This window comes from Suricata suricatta, chromosome 2 (assembly GCF_006229205.1).
Source record: "Suricata suricatta isolate VVHF042 chromosome 2, meerkat_22Aug2017_6uvM2_HiC, whole genome shotgun sequence".
Lineage (NCBI taxonomy): Eukaryota > Metazoa > Chordata > Mammalia > Carnivora > Herpestidae > Suricata > Suricata suricatta.
The window spans coordinates 182,217,907-182,229,492 of record NC_043701.1 but is presented as its reverse complement, the minus strand read 5'-3'; positions in this window follow the sequence as shown (position 1 = coordinate 182,229,492).

Sequence of the window (11,586 nt, the reverse complement as noted above, 5' to 3'; positions counted from 1 at the left end):
CGGGGGGTTATTATCATTGATGGTATTATCTGGTAAGACATCCGTCTGCTTGGGAATATGGTTCGGCAGCGTTGCCTCTAATAAAGTTCATTTATTTATTTTTAACTGGGTTAGCCAGTTGTTTGACCAAAATGGACTTAGTCAACAGGTTTGGATGTGAATGTTCATAGGAATTGAAATTTTAGTCCATAAAATCTGGAGGGGCGCTTGGGTGGCTCAGTTGGTTAAGCGTCTGACTTCGGCTGAGGTCATGATCTCACGGTTTGTGGGTTCGAGCCCCGCATTGGGCTCTGTGCTGACAGCTCCAGATTCTGTGTCCCTTCTCTCTCTGCCTGTCCCTGACTCACACTCTGTCTTTCTCTCAAAAATAAATAAACAGTAAAAACCATGGAAACCATGACCATGAACATCCCGTCTTTCTTGCAGTCCCGAATAAGGAGAGAGTGGCTGTGGACACAGAACGGGGTCTCCCACGAGCCAGATCAGTCCACACCCGAGGCTCCCTCAGGCCTGGCTCAGTAAGGGTCGTGCTTAAAACCCAAGGCATTCATGCAAGGTTCTTAGATTATCTCAGTTACACTAATACCAACATTAACATTCATTTATAGCTTAACTATATCACTGCAGAACGAAAGACCACAACCCCTAGTCTCCTGGGATCAAATAAGCAAATAAATCACAAATGGCCCTTTTGTACAGGAAATTGCCTTGGAGGAAGCATTAGGTGTGCCACTTCCTTGTTCCACTGGGGGAAACCAAACACGTAACTTCTCACTGCTCCCTGGGCCTTGCCAGTCCCCTGGCCCCTCTCCCACCTTTGCCCTCTCTTGTCTCTACTCCAGACATTAGCAGCCACAAGAAGATGTGTAACATGCAAGCTGATCCTGCCTGTCTTCCTTCCCCAAAATACCCGACACTCTCCCGTTTCCTAGGAGAAGCTTCTCTATTAACGCCCCTGGGCCCAGGAGTCTGGCCCACCCCTCTCCCTACCAGCCTGTGTTGTAGACTCCCTCCCCTCTGTGTTCTGGTGCTCTTTGAATCCCTGGATCCTCCCCCTCTCCTCTACCCCAGGACCTTAGCACATGCTGTTTAAGGACCAAGAAGCTCATTTTCCCTGCTTCCTGTGCATATCAGTGTCCTTGGGCAGCCCTGACAAAATGTCAGCGACTGGGTGGCTCAAACACCAGAACCTTATCTCCTTACGGTTCCGGAGATTTGGCTTGTCGAGGGTTGCCTTCTCCCCGTGCGCTCACACCGTCAGCTCTCTGTGTGCGTCTGCGTCCTAAGCACCTCTTCTTCTGAAGACACCAGCCATAACGGGTTTGAGTCCATTCTAATGACTGACTTCGACCTTAATTACCTCATTAAAGGTCTGATATCCAAATACAGTCACATTTGGAGGAAGTGAGGGTTAGGACTTGAACACGGGGTTGTGATGGGGAGGACACAGCCCAGCAAACCACACGCAGCCTCAGACCTCTGCCTACCCCATGGAGGGCAGGCACTGGCAGCTGTAACTTTTGTGGCCTGGGGCTTTGTGACCAGCGCTGACCCCTTCGGCTGTATCTCCCTGCGGGCGGGCGTTGCATTAGTTTTCTTGTCTGATCGACAGTGCTGGTGACAATTGCCAGCACATGGTAGGTGCTTAGTAATCCGCCGAATGATTTCCTGGAGCTCGCTCCCCCAGGAAGGGCCCGAGCTGTGCTCCAGGCCTGCTCCCGATCACGCGCTGCTCCATGGCTTATCCTGCTGGAGGAAATCCTTGTGCCCGTCTGGCTTGTCGGGAGCCCAGACCCAGAGTGGCCCAGCAACTTGCCACAGGGCATCGCGGGCTGTGGCGAGCTGGGGTGCTGAGGTCCATGCACACGTTCATTCAGCCGTGTTCACTGGGGACCCTCGTCTCTTCCAGGGATTTTCCTGTTATCACTGGTTGTCCAACTTGAAGGAAGCGGAAACACTGAAACTTCTCACTGTGAAAAATGAGAGCGGCACCTGGGGGCTCAGTCCGTTGAGCATCCGACTTCGGCTCAGGTCATGATCTCACCGTTCATGAGTTCGAGCTCTGTGTCGGGCTCTGTGCTGACAGCTCAGAGCCTGGAGCCTGCTTCCGATTCTGTGTCTGCTTCTCTTTCTGCCCCTCCACTGCTAGTGCTCTGTTTCTCTGTCTCTTGAAAGTGAATAAATGGTTAAAAAAATTTAAAAAGAGACTTTGAGAAGCACCTGGGTGGCTCAGTCGGTTAAGCGTCCGGCTTCGGCTCAGGTCAGATCTCACGGTTCGTGGGTTCGAGCCCCGCATCAGAGCCTGGAGCCTGTTTCAGAATCTGTATCTCCCTCTCTCTCTGACCCTCCCCTGCTCATGCTGTCTCTCTCCGTCCCTCAAAAATAAATAACAAAACATAAAAAATTTTTAAAAAAGAGACTTTGAAAGCCATGCTAAGCAATGAGTCCAGGGGGATTTTGCATTTCCCACAGAAGTATACAAATGGTGCTCTATGATTGCATGGGTGGTAGAAATCTACAAGCAAGAGGTTAGGGCAACAGAGTCAAACCTATTTCCTCAAGAGTCTGAAAACCCACAGTTGTATGTCAAGTGTGACTATTTTTAAATGAACAAGGATCAGGGGAGGAAAAGACCAATTTAAGCCAAAGTGGTGAAATGCATATAATTTAAAAAATTATGCAAAAATGAAAGCCTTCAACCTCCCTTCCATCAAGGCGTGTTCTGCAAGAAAAAATCAGACCCCTCACACCTCCGCGTTGGTGTTATTAGGAGCGAGGGGTAATCGGGGCTGATTTGTAGCACGCACAGTCATTTACCCTGGACGTCCGTGAGAACTCTCAGCGGCCACAAGAGGCATGAACTTCCATCGGTGCTGATTCTCCTTCTTCCCCTCACGGGCTATTCCCCTGGCAACACCCTCCCCCCGGGACCCTCCCCAGCTGGTCCCAGAGCACTTTCTCTGGAACTGATCAGCTTGAGTGTGGGCCCAGCCTAGGAGGGTGGGAGGAAGGGCTCTCCCCTCCACTAGCGTCCCCACAAGCCTCGGGTCCCACCACCAAGCACCCTGGGCCCAGAGGACACATCTCCACATTCCTTTTCATCATGGAAGGCAGCCCTGGCCTCCACCACCTGGACTTGCAGGCTTTGCCAAAACCAAGGTGGAGACTGATGTCGTTTGGGAGAACAGGGCAGACTTGAGAGGCGGACAGAGACAGACAGACAGAGAAAAGTCAGATGAATTCCCGTCAAACCCCCCCTGGGGGGTAGCAGTGTGGACGCTGCAGCATCACAGAGGTCAGTCACTGGTGGTGCCCCACCTCATTCTCCCACTTCCCCTCCTGGTCCACGCCCGGCTCCGTGGGCTTCACACGGCAGGTGCGGACACATCTCTTACCTGAGACCTGGCCTCGACTTTGCCAAAACCATGCTGTTTGGGCAGCCCCATGCTAAGTGGTGTTTCCTGCGTCACCCAAGTCAGAACATTTTGATAAAATGCATATCAGGATATTGCTCATGAGACAGTGAAATTGCTTAATTTAATTGCTTCATTGCTTAATGATGTATATGGTAAACAACGTTTCTGAGTTGTTTTTCTTTCTGTAACAGTCATTTATCTTATGAGACTCCATTACAATTTTTAAGTATGTTATATGAAATGTCTGAACTTAAGCATTGCTTTATTTTTGCTGCTAATTCCAGTCACTACTTCCTCAGTGGGCAAGCTTCCTTCACGGTGAACATAAGACACAACCAAGACTCACAGTAACTCCAGAAAGGCTGTCTAGTGTGGCATCACTGTCAATAGAATACAAATTATGTAAAAACCTTGAAATGAAGGACCATCTGTGGTTTTCCAGCAATGAAAGTATGGAAAATACACTTGTGGATTATGTCGATAAAAATTTATGGATTAAACAGGCATATTACCCCTGGTCCAAATATTGCTAACCTGTCAACAGAATACCCAGGGACAGATCGCTAAATTCAGCGGTCATTAGTATTTTGTTGGCTCTCGGGTACATACAACTGTAACTTTCCATGTATTTTTCCATGTTGTCATCAAGAAGATAAACGCATCATAGTACAAGGAGAGGACACATTTTATTTAATGAGTTGTTGACTTGATATATCACTGTTCAAGGCCAGTGGGCTTTCGTCCGTCTGCTTGCCCTGGACCTCAGGAGCTCTCCCCTCCACCGCCCACCCTCCTTTGGCCCCGCTAATTCCTTTCTCTCCCCAGTCCTGCAGACCCAGGAAGGGTCTGGCTTCCCACTGTTGCTAGTTGCAGGGGCCTCGGCCTTCTTGGGGTCCCTGAACCCACCCCCGGCACACGCACCTGCATACTTGTTCCTTCCTTAAGTGGCTTTCAAATCAATCTTTTGGAGTGTTCTGCCTGCTTGTTTCCAGAACCTTGTGGGATACTCCTGGTGTGTTACGGGAGTTGAAAACTCACTCTCTTCTTCTGTATTTTTGGTCTTTCGGAAATGCTGCATTTTCCTCATAACACTGACTCTCTCTTGACATTCTAGGATCTGCATGGTTACAGCTGCTGCTGGTCTCTGCCCTGAACTGCGAGGTCTCTCAGGGTGAGGACTTGTTTTCTGCTGGAGCCCCAGGGATGAAAACAGCGAAGGTCACATAGTAGGTGCTTAATAAATAAATGTTAAGTAAACGACTGAATGGCCTTCAGAGGAAGAAAAGAGCATACATCCAAGGTCTACAAAACATCTTGACTCTAAATACTCCAGGCAACAGCCCAGGGCACACTTCCATGTAACAGTGAAGTGGGATAGAACTTGGGGCATATTTCAAAAGGATCTAGATGGGGCGCCTGGGTGACTCAGCTGGTTAAGTGTGTGACTCTCGGGTTTGGCTCAGGTCATGATTTCACAGTCTGTGGGATCGAGCCCCATGTCGGGCTCTGTGCTGACAGTGTGGAGCCCGGTTGGGATTCTCTGTCCTGTCCCATCTCCCTCAACTCCTCCCTCTCTCTCCCAAAATAAATACATAAGCTTTAAAAAAATTAATGGCCTAGATACCCTCCAATCACATCGTGCAAGTGGGAAGGCTGACAGGAGAGGCCCAGAGTGCCATCCATGCCTGGTCCATGGGGGGCATCTCCTGTGCCCCCTGCTCAGTTAGGAAGCAGGTGGAATTTCTAAGGCCCTTTCCCACCTGACCTTCTCTTTGTTAGATCAGCTACTTCAAAGATGAGGGGCAGGATGTTAAAACTGGTGAGGCTCTCTATTGGCTAAGAGGAGAATTATTATCTTAAACTGAGAGAAATCGCTTGTGGATCATGAGTGTTCCACACGTCAATTAAAATAAGAGTTGCCTGATGTTTGACTCACCCAGATCCTAAGTTTGTTTCTTTTCTTTCTTTCTTTTTTTTTCTTTTTGTCCTTCCCATAATGAGCTGCCAAACAGTGTGATACACAATCACACAGCAATTATTTGGAACCTGCAGCCCAAAGAACACAGTGCTCGTTAGCTGGAGGGATTCTGCACAAAAAATGGATTAGGTCGTGTGAGGGTCGGGCTGCCTGAGCTAGGAGCGCCCCGATCTCTGTCACTCAAGGGAGAGCGAGGTTGGCAGCCCCAGCCGGGGACGTGGCTACCTGGCTGCGTGGGTGACAGGCCCACGCTCACTGCTGTCACTGCCGCCTGGAGAATGAATGACTATTGTCAAGAGGTGTCAGGAGGTAATTAGTAGCCCCTCGGCCGTCTGTAAACAAGCAATTTTTGATGCCACAGAGAGATGAAGCTATTTTGGTGATCAGTTTTGCCCTCCCAGGAAGCGGGATTTCATTACTCTGATCTCCAGCCCTCCGTCGTGAGGCCCGACTGTGGGTGCAACGGGCCCCCCCTGCGGGGCTGGGAGCGCTCAGGTGCTGGGCCTCTCTCCTGCCTTTCCCGGGCTCTTGTCCTGCCAGCCGCCTCTCTCCACTTGTGCTTATGTCAGGAGCACTTTATTCTTCTTTCTAAAGCCTGAGAAGTGGCTGCAGGTAAACGTAACTGAGCTCATAAACCTTTACTGGGCACCCACCAGGGCCCCCTATCCTGGGACGTGGGGCTGCACAGACGGCAGGACTGGGGTTCAATGTCCACCCTCAGGGAGCTTCTGGGGGCCGCCGAGGGGCCGCCTCAGTCCCGGGCTGTGATGGGAGAGCGTGCAGGACAGCTTCATTTCCCGGCTCCTCTCTTGCCCCCAACTCAATCTAAACGTCTGTTTATTCGCAGTTTTCTTTTTTAAATGTTTATTTATTTATTTTGAAAGAGAGAGAGAAAGAGAGCAGGGGAGGGTCAGAGAGAGGAAGGGAGAGAGAGAATCCCAAGCAGGCTCCACGCTGTCAACACAGAGCCGGACTCGAGGCTTGAACTCACAAGCTGTGAGATCACAACCTGAGCTAAGGCCAAGAGTCGGACGCTCATCCGACGGAGCCCCCCAGGCGCCCCTGTTTATTTGTAGTTTTAACACTTGTTGGACAACTGTGGCTTAGACTCTGCAAGAGATGCAAAAGTTAATGAAAACAGGACAAAAATGGTTTACATTCATTTAGTGCGGGACACCAGGCTCGGCGAATGATAAATGTATAATTAAAGTCATGTCTGAGGTCTCTTCAGTCCTCATGACACCCGTCGACGTGGAGGCTGTGATTGTCACCATTCGAGAGAAGGGGGGGCCGGCTGGGAGGCAGCTCGCCCCAAGGTACTCCAGCCCTGGTCCCCCTGTGTGCTAGGCCCTCAGGCCAAGCTGCCCTCGGCCTCCGACGTGGCTGTCTTCGCACGGCTCCCTCACTTCCTCGTCCTGGGAACACAGAGGAGGAGGTCGTGTGGACGTGGAGGCGACCTTTCCACAGGAGGAGAGAGTGTGAGGGTGGCCTGTGTGTGACCGTCCCTGGCCCGTGGGGTCCAGGCTACTGGGTGGGGGCACCTCCTCTGGCCGCTTACGTTTGCTCTGCTCACACTGGGGGCAGGAGGCTGTCCCCGGGGACACCCGGGCACATGGGGGAGCTGAGACATTGTTTCAGCCACATGGGTTCAACCTTCCTGATGTACACTCGCCGGAAAATCTGGGGAGCATTGAGCCTTCCAGCCGGTGCCCCCTCTCCTCCCCGCATCTTAGCAACGAAACACCCCCCAGCGGTGTCCATCTCCCAGCACCGAGGGGGCTTTGAGAGTGAAAGTTTTCACAATTGCACGCCGGTCTCGTTCAAGGTGTGATCTTTCAAGGGTCCACAGGGGCATGTCTCCTGTTTCTTCTGTGCCCGTGTTCTCCGTTGGTCAGAGGAGGGCTACCCAGCAAGCCTAAATCAGTAAGCACGGAAATACGAACAAAGGGGAGAGTTGTGTAGACGCCAAGGACCCAGAAGGTACGTGAGGTCTGCTTGGGGTCTGTAGGGTTGATTTTCTTTTGAAAAGATGACCTCCTGGGGCTACCGTCTCTGCAGCAGAAAGCGGAACCGCCATCTCTGTGATGGAGGAGGTGAGGGCGGTCCAAGAGCCTAGGGTCTCCTTAAAGCTCCTGGCATTCGTGTAACCCGTCACTTACTGTGGGGAGGATGCATGGGAAGGGCTGTGTGAGAAGATCGGGTTCCTCAGCGTAAACCAAACGCCCCCCACACCCCTGCCCCGGGGAACTTCAAAACGCTGGCATAATTTCCAGCACATAAAGGCTGCCTTTCCTGACCACATTCCAAACCTCCAAAATGCAGCCATAAAATGATTTTCCCCAAAATCTTATTTGAAAAAAACCATGTTTTTAAATGGTTAACAGGGAATGGCTAAGGGTGAGCTCACAGAAGCTCTGCTTCCTAGTGGGGGAGGGCGCTGAAGGCGGGGTTCCCCCTTGGGAGTCACAGCAGGGTCACCTTGAGAGCAGACATGGGCCAGGTGGGGGGCCAGACAGGTTTCATCAGCCTGGCATTTCACCCGGAAGGGGCTCCGTCTTCCTCCCTCCTTCCCATTCCTCCTTCTTCCCTTCCTCCTTCCTCTCCTCTTCCCTTCCTTTCCCCTCCTTCTTCTCCCTCCTTCCCTTCCTCTCTCCCTCCCTTCCTCCTTCCTTCCTTCCTTCCTGATAATGGTCAGTCTCAAGAATCTTCCAGCAGAGGTCACACTTGCCTTTGTGATGATGGAAGGTATTTTTCATTTTGGAGCACAGAACGGATTGTTCTGGGCTGTAAATTTCCACAGTGTTTGGAGAGATTCCACAGGGGCGTGAGGCCGTGGAGAGTGGGAGACACCGTCAGCCGGGCAGCAGACATCACGATGACATGACAGCACCCATCCCGCCACAGTCCGTGGGCTGGGGCGGGTCTCCCGTGCTGCCATTTGTATTTATTTCCTCTGATATGTGGGCTAAGTCAGTGCTGAGGACCCCTGACCGTTACCCTCTCCTTGGAGGTCTGGGTATCATGAGGGCTTCCTTAACGAACCTGACCTGTCCCCGACTGCAGGGTTTCCCTGAGCCCCTCAGGACTGCTGTTCCGTGGCCGAGGCAGGATTCTGCAGAAGAATCTGGACTCACGAACAGCTGTCCAGGTGGTTCCAGTTTGCTGGGGTAGGAGACCCCCCTGCATAGCCTTAGAGGGGCTTCACGGGGGAAGGGTGAGACCCGAGCAGGGCTGTCGGGGATGTGTAGAAATTGGGCTGGCAGAGAGGAAGGGAAAGGTACCATCATCCAGGAAGCTTCTGAGCGATTTGCTTGGGAAGTCACACGGGATGTGTCTTTCCGGCCGAGTCCATTGGCTTCCAGCACTAAATACAGCCTGGAGGGCGGAGACACGCTGAGTGCTCCCTAAACCCACTTCTCTGGGCTCAGGGCTTTCCCTGCGCTGTCTCGTGTTGGTTCTGTGGCTGGGAAAGTCAAGGCTAAATAGTCTGCCCAAGATTGTGCAGCTTCCAAGGACCAGAGCCTACAGTCAGACCTAGATGTCTAATTGACCAGACCGGACTTTGAAGGGTTACACTCAGAGGCCTCCTTCATGATGCAACGTGGCTCACAGCACAAGGACGATGTTAGTGCATGGTCCCCTCCCCGTCCCCCCGGGGCCTTTCGATTCCTTTCCTCCCAGTTCACGCACACACACACCTACCAATGTTAACAATTGTTAGAGATCAGCTTTCTGGAGTTTGGCCCTTGGGCCCTTGGCTAGTAAGGATTTGGTGTCGCACGCGTACACACGGAAGGTCCAGGGCCTCGAAGACGGGCCACACCTACGCCATTTTGCACAAGCTGCAGTAGCTTCTGGTGTGGTTTTCGATCCCATTGCACTGAGGGCACTTGGGACGATAAAGTAGGAATCGTCCTTAACTGTCCGGCGGAGGGTTAGCTGGTGACACGGAAAGTGTCACGACCTGCCTCCCTTGTGAAGCAGGGATCCCATTTCCGAGGGGACTCACGGTGTCTCCCCTGTCCCACGGCCCATGGGACCTGGCACGTGGTTTATACTAGAGAGCTTGCGGGAAAGTTTCCATCATCAGAAGTGGGGAATAAAGGCACGGTGTTTCACGGGGGCCTGAGCCGCCTGCCTGCCCAGCCAGGGCCACAGCTGGGTCACACAGGACACCACTCAGCCAGCACCATCCGTCAGCCCTGGTCAGGCTCCGACTGGGGCCTCAGCGGGAGAGATAAGATTCACCCTCGGAACCTTCCGTTACCTTCACACCACCTTGCATAACGAGACACTGAGGAAAACACCCATGGTTCACGTTGAAACCTGCTAGGGGCCCAGTCTGGGCTCTAGAACCTTCTGACATCACCTCCAGATCCTTAAATAAGAACCCACGGGAGTATTTCTATCTTTACCTAAGGGATCTCCATATACCCATACAAATCAAGATTCTGGTGCCTGGAGCGGGCAAAACAGGAGAAACACAACAAACTCCTAATCTGAGTTTCTCCTAAGGGAGGCTATGTGTGTGGGAAACCAGATGTACACGACCGAATGGATGTTTCTAATCTATGTGTTTTATGGTTTGTACACATTTTTTAAATGTTTATTTTGCTTTCTTTTCTTCTTTCTTTATTTTATTTATTTCTTATGAGAGAGATAGAGTGCACACGAGCAGGGGAGGGGCAGAGAGAGGGAGAGAGAGAATCCCAAGCAGGCTCTGGGCTGACAAAGCTCAATCCCATGACCCTGGGATCATCACCTGAGCTAAAATCAAGAGTTGAGCACCTAACTGACTGAGCCACCCTGGCGTCCCACTTGGCACACATTTTATGGCTCAATCTGCTGTCTGGCCTAGGGAAAGAGCAGCGATGAGTAAGGTTATTGAAGGGAGTGTGTGAGCAGATGTGTCTGGAAAATTAGGATCTTGGCCAGTCAGGATCAGAGGGGGGGTTATGTTGATACAAGGACATCAGCTCTTCCCATAGCGCCAGACCACGATGGACATTCCATTAATGTTTGCCGAATGAGTGAAGGAACAGCAATTAGATGTTACTCCTCCCTCGAAGGATCCTATAGTTAATACCTCTCCTACATTATAGATCCTATGTAAACAGATCCTATAGACACAGGTTGCCTAGTTAGCACAGCAATCCAGAGAAAAGTCTGAACTACGGACCAGAAGGAGAGGCTGGAATGTCAACCGCCCGAACACAGACCCTCCCAAGTCCCTTCTTCGGGGGGAAAGCGCCTGGTGAACCAAGCCACAGATTCAAGGTGCCCAGACCCTTTGGAATCATTCATCGAAATCCTGGGAAGCGGGCAGAGCCTTTCATCTGGGACAATCAATGACCCCCGTTCACCTGGAGTACTTGAGGAGACTAAATTTTCTGTGTTCATCTACTTGGGGAGTCAGGTCACCTTCCAGGGTACCCTGGAGGCCCTGACCAAGTTCGCGAATTCTCCCTGGGAGCCCTCCACAGCTCCACCCTAGCTCTTCAAGTCCTGGGCACCGCATTCTGAGGCGACGGCTGTCACCTCTTCTGAGCATGTCCCATTCTACTGTGATAGACACATCCCTCTTAAGTAATAGCTTGTGATTTCCCGGGCTCCTGTCCACAGTTCTCTATGGAGTGAGTCTGAGGAATAGTGAGACGCACTCTTCCCTGCAGAAACCCTGCTCCTGTTACGTCCCCATAGCTCTCAGGGCCCCCGTGGTCCTTCTGTCCTAAGACACTTGAGAGCTGAGGCCCCTGGCGAAGGAGGCGAGACAGGAGAAGCCTGGGGTTTAAACTCGCATTTTATGTCCCGCTCCCAGCGGGAGGTCACTGCTGCATCTTTCAGAGGTTTTCGGTCCCCACAGCGGGGAGCGTAGCATGTAGACAATGTTAAAGGGATTATGCTCTTTGACGACAGCGTCATCACACGGATCTTGAGAGAACCAAGAAATTGACTTTTATGCTTTCTTAGCCTTCTCTCGTCTGCGCAGATCAGACATCAAAGTGCAAGAAGAGCTATCGCTCCAGAAAGAGAGGAAGCCACAGGACACAGAGATCTGGGTGTGCTCATAAGCGTTTGCATTAGCTCTTCCCATCGACTCTTCCAGAAACTGACCAAAGCAGACAAGGACTCATTTTTCAATTATCTGTAATAGTCCAATCACACCCTCACTTACTCTATACCTCGTTTCCT